The sequence below is a fragment of the Dendrobates tinctorius genome, unplaced genomic scaffold, assembly GCF_039654945.1.
Source record: "Dendrobates tinctorius isolate UK_male_01 unplaced genomic scaffold, ASM3965494v1 ptg000276l, whole genome shotgun sequence".
Lineage (NCBI taxonomy): Eukaryota > Metazoa > Chordata > Amphibia > Anura > Dendrobatidae > Dendrobates > Dendrobates tinctorius.
The window spans coordinates 5026534-5038709 of NW_027361943.1; the positions used below are offsets into that span (position 1 = coordinate 5026534).

Below are 12176 nucleotides of genomic sequence, written 5' to 3' on the forward strand. Positions count from 1 at the left end.
CTCTGCCAAAGTTTTATCATCAGGGTTCCTTTCAGAGTCGTTTTGTATATCGAATGGTACACGTCAAGGCTGCCCATTGTCTCCTATTATTTTTGCCTTGTGCATGGAACCTTTGGCAGAAAAAATAAGGAGTGCCCAGGATATAGCAGGCATTAGAGTTGGACAGGTGTCTCACAAAATTGGAGTATACGCAGATGATGTGATTATCTCTTGTACTAATGTCGAGTCCGCCTTCCGTGCTATTATCCTTGCTTTGGAGGAGTTTGCAAATGTCTCATATTATAAACTAAATGCTGCTAAGACTTTGGTCTTTCCTGTATTGGTTCCACCCATAATTCAAGAATGTTTGGAGCAGGAGTATCCCTTTAAGTGGGTGAGTGATGAACTCCCATATTTAGGCATAGTCGTCACTAATTCTACACAATTGGTGGAAAGAAATTTCTCAAAATTGATACAAGAATCTAGGAGGAGTCTGGACGAATTACGTACAGCTACTAGGTCATGGATAGCAAGGATTAACATTTATAAGATGTTGGTACTTCCCAAGGTTTTATATTATTTTCGTTGCATCCCTGTCCAGATTCCTCTTAGGATAATTAAATCCCTTCAAAAAATAGCTAATGACTTAATTTGGGCATATAAAAAAACAAGAGTGGCTGGTAGGTTACTATATTATCCTTATGAATTTGGCGGGATGGGTGCCCCTAACTTACATGATTATCATAAAGCGGCGGTATTAACGGGTATTAGAGACTGGTGGTTATTGGATAAGACACATAAGTGGCTTCAGATTGAGTCATTTTATTCTAACTCATCGACACGGATTATGTTGGAAATGGAAGCTATTAAATTTAGTAACTACATCCAGTTTGTAAAATGGGGTCACTTACATCCAGCAAAATCTGATCTCCAATATGGGGCCTCTTCCCTCCTGAGGTTTGCACTATGACACAAAAGTAGTTTTCGATCACATATCGGGTATGGGGAGAAATTGCACAGTGATTATTTTCACATGCAACTCTACTTTTGTAGTATATCTGCTTAAATGTCCATGTGGACTTTTACATGTTGGTGAGACCACTCAGCCTATCAAAGACAGAATATCAAAGCACAAGTCAACCATTAGATGCAATAATCTTTTTTTACCCATACCATATTTCATCTCCAAGGGTCATAATATTGCAAAATTGAAATTCCAGCTCTTTGAACACATCCCACCCCTTCGTCGAGGAGGTAACCTCGTTAATATCCTCAAGCACAGGGAAGCTTACTGGATTCACGAACTGAACACCTTGGCCCTGAGGGGCCTAAACAGGGATTACGATTTGCAATCATGCATGCAGTGATATAATTACCTGTTATATGCTTTATACAATTAGGGTCGGAATTTTGCAGACTATCCTTACCCTGCTGCAATCTATGTCATGTAATGTTATTATTTCATTTTCCATATATGGATTACTTTATTATTGTCTCAAAGACTATCCTGCTTCGATCCCTATATGTCTTATGCAGTTAACAATATTAATCTCTTTCACAGAGCCGACTTTATTGAATATTCTGCCTCCATGACCACCTCCCTGGACTTCTTCATCCTTCCCTCCTGCAATTCTTCCATATCCCGGTCATCTACGGACACACAAATAATCTCACAGTGCTAACTATGGGCACTACAGCCACATTTCCATACATGGATCGCAAGCCCCTGAACTCTTGGAACGCATAAGTTTAGTTCCGGTATGGTGGAACGCATAGCTCTAGCACCTCCAGTCACTGACACACACCACGTCACTTCCGGCGCCGCAGCACAGAACTCACTGTGCGACGCCAGGCTCTATAAAATAGACCATGTACCTGTACTGTGAAAGTATGATGTCACGGCTGCGCCTCCTCACCCGTCCGCCCTCTGGCGTGTCCCCGACTTGTGTCCCCACCGCTCCCCGCCTGCCTGCTCGGGGTTGCGGCGCATCTGCGGCCTGCGCAGTCGCACTCCTCTTGCCGCAGGGCCTCCTGGGAGGTCGTGACCCGGTGGTCCTGCCCCATCATGGCGGCGCCCACTGGGTATTTCAGCTCAACGTTGGCGCTGGTAAGACACCTGTTTATCTATTGTGGTGGCGCTAGCTTAGTGTCTCCCTTAATCTCAGGCCCCCCTCTCTTCCAGCCTGTCAGCGTGTCTGCTCTACCTGTCAGCCTTGTGTTCTTCCAGCCTGTCAGCGTGTCTGCCCTGCCTGTCAGCCTTGTGTTCTTCCAGCTTGTTAGCGTGTCTGCGCTGCCTGTCAGCCCCGTGTTCTTCTAGCCTGTCAGCATGTCCGCCCTGCCTGTCAGCCCATGTTCGACCAGCCTGTCAGCCCCGTGTCTCAATCTAGCTTCCCAGCTGTGCCTCTGCCTTGTCCACCAGCTTCGTGTCTCTGCTTCGCCTGCTGGTTCTGTGCCGCCACTTTCCTGCCTTGTGTTTCTACCATACCCATCTGCTCAGTGTCCGTCTCTGTATTTCATTTTACCCTGTGTTCTCTTGCAGCAACAGCCCTGACTGCCCGTAATCCACCTGGTTCATCCAGCCTCCCGTACTCCTTTGTTCCTGGTACCTCTCTTCTTTGTCCACACCCTGGTCTGTCTCGCTGTCTCCCGTGTTGCCCTAAGTCGCCCCTTTGGCTCCGGCCGTTGTGGTTCCATCCCCCTTGGGCCTGCCCCTAACACTCCCTGTATAAGGGGTGGTCTTCACCTGGTCCGCTCGCCCTCGGGGGCTCTGGAGCCGCGACCCAGAAGGTCCACTTTTGGGTTCCTCCCAAGAACCCTTACAGTATAAACAGGCCATGGACCTCGTTGGAGCCTAGGCTGCTCAGAAGGAGCTTGTCTTCCTATGGGAGAATCAGTCGCGCATTATGTCCATGAAATCCATGGACTCGTGATTCTCTGCGCTCCACTTCTCAGCTAGCTGGTCTGCAACAGTAGTTGGCCCAGCAGCGAGACACCCAGGCTCATATTCTCACTTATATGGCCTCAGTGGACGGCTGATTGCTCTCCCTGCAGTCGGCCGCCTCGTCCCCCGCTCCAGCTTCAGCTCCCTACCCTCCTCCCCGTTTGGGGTCACCATTGTATCGAGGTGGTTTTGCCAAACAGTGTCGGGGTTTCCTGAATCAATGTTGTCTCCACTTCGAACTCCTGCCTCTGCAATACCCTACTGATTGAGCCAAGGTGGCCTTCATTGTTTCCCATCTGGAGGGGGATGCTTTGGCTTGGGTTAACCCTCTCTGGGAGCGCGACGACCCCGTGGTCTCTCAGTTATCTACCTTCCTGGAGACCTTTTGTCGAGTGTTCGATGAGTCGGGCCGTCTAGCCTCTACTACGGAGTCTCTGTTTAACCTCCACCAGGGGTCCCTCACTGTCTGTCAGTATGCCAGCCGGTTTCGTACCCTGTCCTCGTAATTGGGCTGGAATAACGAGGCACTGGTGGGAGCCTTCTGGCGGGGCCTTTTGGGACGAATAAAGGACGAGTTAGCGGGTCGCGACACTCCAACAACCTTGGAAGATCTGATATCTCTGGCTACTCGTATTGACCTTCGTGTCCAGGAGCATGCCCGTGAGAGAAGGCTTCCTCTGTTTTTCCCGTTCACCCGAAGACCACCCAGTCCTTGACTCAGGACGTCCACTTCTGCGTCTGCACCTGAGCCGATGCAAGTGGTTCGACTAAAATTATCCCAGCAACGTCGTAGGGAGAGAAGCGCCCAAGGTCTTTGTATTGCAGGAGTGCCACCCATCTGTTTCGAGCCTGTCCAGAATGTCCGGAAAACTCCTCCTCCTAGGTCATGTAAGAGAGGCCTCCCTAGGTGTATGTGATCCCTCTTTTCCCCTCACTCTGTCTGTCTTGCTTCATGTCAGTGATAAACGTTTTTCTTTGGCAGCCTATGCAGATTCGGGCGCAGCAGGGAATTTCATTAGGCTTGAGGTCATTAAATTTTCTGTCCCTGTGAGGACCTTGGAGAACCCTTGGATCCTTGCATCTGTGGATGGCAAACCCTTGCAGGAGACCATTACTCAGGTCACGCAGGAGGTGGAGCTCCAGGTAGGCACCCTGCACAAGGAGAAAATTGCACAATGGCAACATTCTGCGCTGGGGGGAGTCCTGCAGGGCACGGTGTCTGCTGCCGGTGCTTCCCGTAGGTGTTCCCCATTACCTTACAGTTCCCTCCGGGTTGCCCTCCGTTTACAGTTCTTTTTTGGATGTCTTTGACAAGGAGGCCAAGAACCTTCCTCCGCACCGACCTGAGGACTGCCCTATTGACCTCGTCCCTGGTGCCGTCCCTCCCAGAGGAAGAATCTATCCTCTCTCGCCAGCAGAGACTCAAGCCATGACGGATTATGTTCAGGAAAATCTGGCCAGGGGCTTCATTCGGAAATTTCTGCTGGCGCAGGCTTCTTCTTCGTAAAGGATGGCTCCCTTCGCCCATGCAGAGGCCTGAACAACATTACGGTGAAGAACAAATACCCATTGCCACTTATCCCAGAGCTCTTTGACCGCCTGAGGGGAGCGTGAATATTTACCAAGCTTGACCTTCGAGGAGCCTACAACCTGGTTCGAATGCACGCAGGAGATGAGTGGAAGACCACATTTAACAAACGTGACAGTCACTGAGTATTTAGTTATGCCGTTTGGCCTCTGTAACGCTCCTGCGGTATTTCAAAAATTCGTAAATGACATCTTCCGGGATCTTCTCTACTCCAGTGTCGTGGTCTACCTCGACGATATCCTTGTCTTTTTCCAGGACCTATCCGCCCACCGATGAGATGTTCGTCAGGTTTTACAACGGCTGAGAATCATCTTTTTGCTAACTTGGAGCAATGCGCCTTCGAGCAGTCCTCTTTGCCTTTTCTTGGATATATTGCCTCAAAGTCCGGTCTGAAGATGGATCCCGAGAAAGTATCAGCTGTCCTCAACTGGCCACGTCCCCTTGGTGTAAAGGCAATCCAACGTTTTCTTGGCTTTGCCAATTATTATAGGCAATTTATCCCTCATTTCTCCTCCTTGATCAACCCTATTTCGGCCCTTGTTTGCAAGGGGGTCAACCCCAATCAATGGCCCTCGGAGGCTTAGAACGCCTTCCAGACTCTGAAGCAAGAGTTTGCTACGGCTCCTGTGCTCCACCAACCGGACGCCAATAGGCCCTTTATCCTCAAGGTCGACGCATCATCTGTTGGAGCAGGAGCAGTCATCTTGCAAAGATCCGCCTCTGGTCGGTTGGTCACCTGCAGGTTTTTCTCTAAAGCCTTTTCCTCCCCTGAACACAATTATTCCATTGGGAACAGAGACCTTCTAGCTATAAGACTGGCTTTGGAGGAATGGCGTTACCTTCTTGAGGGGGCCGTTCATCCGTTTATCATATTTACGGACCACAAGAATTTGGCCTATGTTCAGTCAGCCCAACGACTCAACCCGCGGCAGGCCAGGTGGTCTTTGCTGTTTGGACGTTTCGACTTCAAACTCCACTTCCGCCCTGGCAATTAGAACATCAAAGCTGATGCCCTATCAAGGTTGTTCCAGAGAGTAGACGTAGAGGAGAAGCCAGCACATATCATCAACCCTGCTAGGATCATCACCGTGGCTCCTCTAAGTTTAACGACTCCACCGCCTGGCAAAACCTTTGTGTCGGCTTGTGACAGGATGAGAGTCTTGCTTTGGGGGCATTCTTCCAGTATCGCCGGACATGTTGGACTCAAGAAGACTCTCTCCCTGATCTCCCGCCATTATTGGTGGCCATCGCTTCACCAAGACATCTTAGAATTCACTGCTTCCTGCTCATCCTGCGCCAGAAACAAGATCCCCAGGCAGCTTCCTTCTGGACTCCTGCATCCGCTGCCTGTGCCTTCAGTTCCTTGGATTCATATTGCTATGGATTTTGTCACTGATTTACCTCTTTCCTCAGGCTGTACCGTTATGTTGGTGGTCGTGGACCGGTTTTCCCAAGATGGACCACTTTATTCCATTGCCTGGACTGCCTTCTGCCCCCGAACTGGCAAAAATCTTCTTACACCATGTTTTCAGGCTGCACTGCTTCCCACAGCATATTGTGTCTGACCGAGGAGTCCAGTTCACCTCCCGTTTCTGGAGAGCCCTCTGCGGACTAATGAAGGTAACCTTGGACTTCTCAGTCTATCATCCGCAGTCCAACGGTCAAGTGGAACGAGTTGAACAAGCTCTAACTTCCTATCTTCAGCACTTCTCCAATGTTCACTAGAATGATTGTGTTTCTCTTCTTCCATGGCCTGAGTTTGCCTACAACAATCATCCCAATGAATCCTCTTCCAAGTCTTTTTTTTGTGGTTTTTGGGCAGCATTCCGGCATCCCTCTTCCCGTTTCCCCCGCCTCGAGTGTACCGGCGGCGGACTCCTTGTCCATGGACTTCTCCAAAATTTGGAAGGAGACTAGAGGCTCTAGAAAAAGCTAGTAGCAGAATGAAGAGATACGCCGACAAAAGACGCCTGGATGCCCCTCCATATCTTCCGGGCGATAAGGTCTGGCTATCCTTGCGTTATATAAGACTTAAGTTCCCCTCTAATAAACTAGGTCCACGCAACATTGGTCCCTTTGAGATCCTAAGTCGCATCAATGATGTGGCTTACAAATTGAAATTGCCTGCCTCGCTACGGATCCACAATGCTTTCCATGTGTCGCTCCTAAAACCTGCAATGTTTAATCGCTTTCATTCGTTTCCTTCTCGCTCCTCCCAACCAAGCACTTCTGATAATGTCTTTGATGTAAAAGATATTCTGGCTAGGAAGACAGTCAGGGGGAGGGCCTTTTTTCTGATTGATTGGAAGGGATTCGGTCCTGAGGAAAGATCATGGGAACCTCGGGAGAACATCAATGCTCCTCATATCATGAAGATTCCTCTCCAGCCTTAAAAAGGAGCGGAGTAGAGGGGGGGTACTGTCACGGCCACACCTCCTCACCCGTCCGCCTTCTGGTGCGTCCCTGACTTGTGTCCCCGCTGTTCCCTGCCAGTCTGCTCGTGTTCACGGCACGTCTGCAGCCTGCGCGGTTGCAGTCCTCTTGCCGCGGGGCCTCCTGGGAGGTCGTGACCCAGTGGTCCCGCCTCATCATGGCGGCGCCCACTGAGTATTTCAGCTCAACGTTGGCGCTGGTAAGACACCTGTTTATCTACTGTGGTGGCGCTAGCTTAGCGTCTCTCTTAATCACAGGCCCCCCTCTTTTCTAGCCTGTCATCGTGTCTGCCCTGCCTGTCAGCCTTGTGTTCTTCCAGCCTATCAGCGTGTCTGCCCTGCCTGTCAGCCTCGTGTTCTTCCAGCTTGTCAGCGTGTCTGCTCTGCCTGTCAGCCCTGTTCTTCCAGCCTGTCAGCGTGTCCACTAGGGTGACCGGATCTCATATGGGGGGAAAAAAATGTCAGAATCTTGTTCGTCTGGACCCCACAAAACGATTCCCCTTTCCAGATATTGAGATAGCCAAAATTTGAGCTCGATCAAACGACGTTAACCCGTGCCGCTCGTCGCTCAAAGTTTGAAAAAAATCCAAATTGAGGTATTTTAAGATTTAGGTATTTTGCATAGTCCGTTAGACTATAAAGAATGTGACAACAACATTGCAGAAATAGCCCTGACCAAATTTTCGAACCATTTGTGGTATTTGAATGCAGAGTTGGTGGGATTATCGTTTTTTGATCCCACCATTACAGACAATGAAAAGTTGTTAATGGCTAATAAATTGCTCAGTAGCACAGATGAACCATCAGAGCACGCTAACCTACATGAGTTGATAATTTTACATAGTTATCTAATCTATTCTAGAGCTTTTGTTAAAGTAGTTTTTGAAACGTCAGAATATAATGCTCGGCATTTGCTTACAACTTGCAGGACATATTGCTTTTGTTCTTCATCTTTTGTTAGAAGGTCGTTAAAGTCGGTTACTTCCTACCTCTTTTAATTTTTCTTTCCTAACTTTTGGATTTACAACCCTAGCGTGCTCTGATGGTTCATCTGTGCTACTGAGCAATTTATTAGCCATTAACAACTTTTCATTGTCTGTAATGGTGGGATCAAAAAACGATAATCCCACCAACTCTGCATTCAAATACCACAAATGGTTCGAAAATTTGGTCAGGGCTATTTCTGCAATGTTGTTGTCACATTCTTTATAGTCTAACAGACTATGCAAAATACCTAAATCTTAAAATACCTCAATTTGGATTTTTTCAAACTTTGAGCGATGAGCGGCACGGGTTAACGTCGTTTGATCGAGCTCAAATTTTGGCTATCTCAATATCTGGAAAGGGGAATCGTTTTGTGGGGTCCAGACGGACAAAATTCCGACATCGATTTTTTGCGGTCACCCTAGTGTCCACCCTGCCTGTCAGCCCGTGTTCTACCAGCCTGTCAGCCCCGGGTCTCAGTCTAGCTTCCCAGCTGTGCCTCTGCCTTGTCCACCAGCTTCGTGTCTCTGCTTCGCCTGCTGGCTCTGTGCCGCCGCTTTCCTGCCTTGTGTTTCTACCATTTCTGTCTGCTCAGTGTCCGTCTCTGTATTTCATTTTACCCTCTGTGTTCTCTTGCAGCAACAGCCCTGACTGCCTGTGATCCACCTGGTTCATCCAGCCTCCCGTACTCCTTTGTTCCTGGTACCTCTCTTCTTTGTCCACACCCTGGTCTGTCTCGCTGTCTCCCCTGTGTTGCCCTAAGTCGCCCCTTTGGCTCCGGCCGTTGTGGTTCCATCCCCCTTGGGCCTGCCCCTAACACTACCTGATAGGGGGTGGTCTTCACCTGGTCCGCTCGCCCTCGGGGGCTCTGGAGCCGCGACCCAGAGGGTCCACTTTTGGGTTCTTCCCGAGAACCCTTACACATGACAAGCAGTGGACACCGCAACCTACTTCCATAAGACCCCACACTGGCTCTTGGTAAGTCTCCTTCACCTAACAGGACCACATCCATTTTTTTATACCATCTATATTGAAATTTGCTCCAAACACTGTGTCTCATAGGTACGCCAGGTCCTAAAATCTGACATCTACCATACCAGATATAACATACAGACTGGTAGGTGTTGTGTTCCTACTCCCATACCCATGAAACAGTCCTTACCAAGCTCTACGGTAGTTTCACACTTTCCTTGCACTTCTTTTTTCCATACAGAGCATTTCAAAGTTTACTATGAGAACCTCACAACTATCTCTTATACCTCATAGGGAAATAACTTAGGAATCAGACCTACCTAACTTTTTCACCACCACTATTTAAGTAAATCTGATCCTCCCCAAGCTATACTGTTGTCTATGACTGCTTGGAATGTACCTGAGCAACCATCTGATGATGTTACTTCTTTTCTAATGATGAAGGATATTCTCTCTGATCAGGTCTAGTGTACTGCCATTCTGACCCTTAATGTATCTTGATTACATTGTATATACTTTGTTTTGTTATATTTTTGTTTGCAGTACATTGAAGGTTTTCATGACCGATTGTTTGCGATTACTGTATGTATTTTGGATCACATTAAAGCTCTTCACCTCAACTATTATCGTGTGCCAAGTTGTTTACACAAGTTTGAAGGGTTTGGGAATTTGCTTGTGTATCTTTCTCACCAGTTGCGCTAACGATTTTCCTCTATTACAGGAAAAAATGGACTCCAAAATTTGTGCAATTTCTCCTGAGCATGCAGATACTCCAAATGTAGAAGAAAACCACTGTTTGGGCACATGCATTTGACTTTTTGAATGTAAAATATGCTGGAATAATTAGTGGACGCCATGTCGAGTTTGAAGAGCCCCTGATGCGCCTAAACAGTGGAAAACCCCCACAAGTGACACCATTTTGGAAACTAGACACCTCAGGGAACTGATCTAGATGTGTGGTGAGCACACTGAACCCTCAGGTGCTTGCACCATACAATTTGTTGTGCAATTACTCCTGAGTACGCCGATACCCCATATGTATGGGAATACTACTTCTGAGGCACAGTGCAAAGCTCAGAAGGGAAGAGGCACCATATTGGAGTTGAGATTTTGCTGGAATGGTTTAAGGGTGCCATGTCACATTGACAAAGCCCCTGAGGTGCCAGAACAACACAAACCCCCTATATTTGAACTCATTTTACAAACTACACTCCCCAATGAATTCATATAGGGGTGCAGTGATCATATTAACTTCACATGTGCCTCACAGAATTTTATACGATTGAGCGGTGAAGAAATAATAAATTACTTTTTTACCACTAAAATGTTGTTTTAGCCCCAAGTTTTTAATTTTTCTAAGGGCTTATAGAAAATATTTTTTTACAACAAACTGAGGTTCATCTCGTCCTCAGTTCGTCATTACCCAACATGTACTAGGGAAATATCTTTCAGGCACAGGGCAAAGCTAAGAATAGAAGGAGTGCCATACTATAGTGCAATATTCAGGATTGAGAGTCCTCAGTAGTTGATACCTTTTAATGGCTAACTGAAAAGATGGTAACACATTGCAAGCTTTCGAGACTACTCAGGTCTCTTCATCAGGCTAGACTAATACAAAATCTGAAGTCACATATTTATGCACAATACAGCCTAGAAAAAATGCAATAGATAAGACAAGTGACGTGAAGCAGAACTATCAATATGGGAGAGGGAGAAACATAAATATAAGCATTGGACCAGTTCATAGATAAGGAGTCCGGATGTTTTATGGTCCTCTGATTGGGGTCTAGTTTTAAAAGGAAATTCCTTAATTGATGTAAAAAGACATAAATCCATGCGACACATTCATTCCAGCACTGAGAGTGTCAAAGTTCGTCATAAATTTGTACTCCCAAACTCGTCTCTCTCTCTGAGAATTGAAGTTACCTTTCAATACCAGTAATTTCATATCCACGCTGCTGTGATCAGGGATACAGAAATGTTTTGCCACAGGTAGATCCATTCTTTTTTCTCTTATTGTGTGACGATGAGCATTCATCCTCAAATCAAATCAAATTTATTATTATCGCCAAGTACATATTACATATATACAAGGAATTCTTTGTGGCAAAGAGGCAACATAATATATAACAACAGATACAACAAGTAACATCTAACAAGACAGATACAGTATATAGTCTACACATGACGATTTAATTGTTGAACAGAGAGTGGATAGAAGCTGTTCATATGGCGGTTGGTACTGCATTTGGGGACTCTGAAGCGACGTCCTGAAGGGAGTAGTTGGAATGAGGAGTGTCCCGGGTGAGAGGGATCGGATGAAATTTTCAATGCGTGGGATCGAATACTCTTATCATAAAGATCCTGGATTTTAGGCAGGGGGAGCCTATAATTCTCTCTGCTGTTCTGAAAGTCCTTTGTAAGTCCTTTGTAATCCTTGTTCTAAGCTTTTGCCCAGTCTCCCCCACATACAGACCCCCAGTTGGACATTTAGTACAAATAATTAAGTACACCACATTAGATGTAATGCAGGTGAAAGCACCTGGGAGTACCTCTCCCATATTGATAGTTCTGCTTCACGTCACTTGTCTTATCTATTGCATTTTTTCTAGGCTGTATTGTGCATAAATATGTGACTTCAGATTTTGTATTAGTCTAGTCTGATGAAGAGACCTGAGTAGTCTCGAAAGCTTGCAATGTGTTACCATCTTTTCAGTTAGCCATTAAAAGGTATCAACTACTGAGGACTCTCAATCCTGAATATTTTTCTATCCACTGGCTAACACGGTACAAAGATATACATCTTTCCTATACTATAGTGCAGATTTTACGGTTATAGTTGCGGGAGCCATGCCCCACTGGGAGAGCCCCTGAGTTGCCAGAACAGCATAAGCCCCCATAATTTACCCCATTTTACAAACTACACCTCTCAATGAATTCATCTAGGGGTGCAGTGATCATATTAACACCACAGGTGTGTCACTTGAATTTTATACCATTGGGCAGTAAAGAAACAATTACATTTTTACCACCAAAATTTTATTTTAGCAACAGATTTTACATTTCTACACATGAAGTGGATAAAAATGGCACCATAATTTGTCCCACAATTTCTACTGAACATGGCAATACCCCATATGTGGCTGTACAGTACTGCTAAGCCATACAGAGAGACTCGGAAAGGATGGAGCGCTATTCGCCTCCTGGAGCGCAGATTTTACTAAAATAGTTGTGGAGTCCATATACAGAGCCTCTAATTGCTAGAAAAGCAGAATCCCCC

General features: G+C 46.6%; 1 long non-coding RNA gene across 1 annotated transcript; it reads left to right on the forward strand.

Annotated features, from left to right (window-relative positions):
- Positions 1 to 6904: 6904 nt before the first annotated feature.
- LOC141072574 (uncharacterized) lies at positions 6905 to 10553 on the forward strand. The gene is made up of 3 exons (XR_012226704.1): positions 6905 to 7140; positions 8564 to 8902; positions 9618 to 10553. It is a non-coding gene; the product is annotated as an uncharacterized lncRNA (long non-coding RNA).
- Positions 10554 to 12176: the final 1623 nt, after the last annotated feature.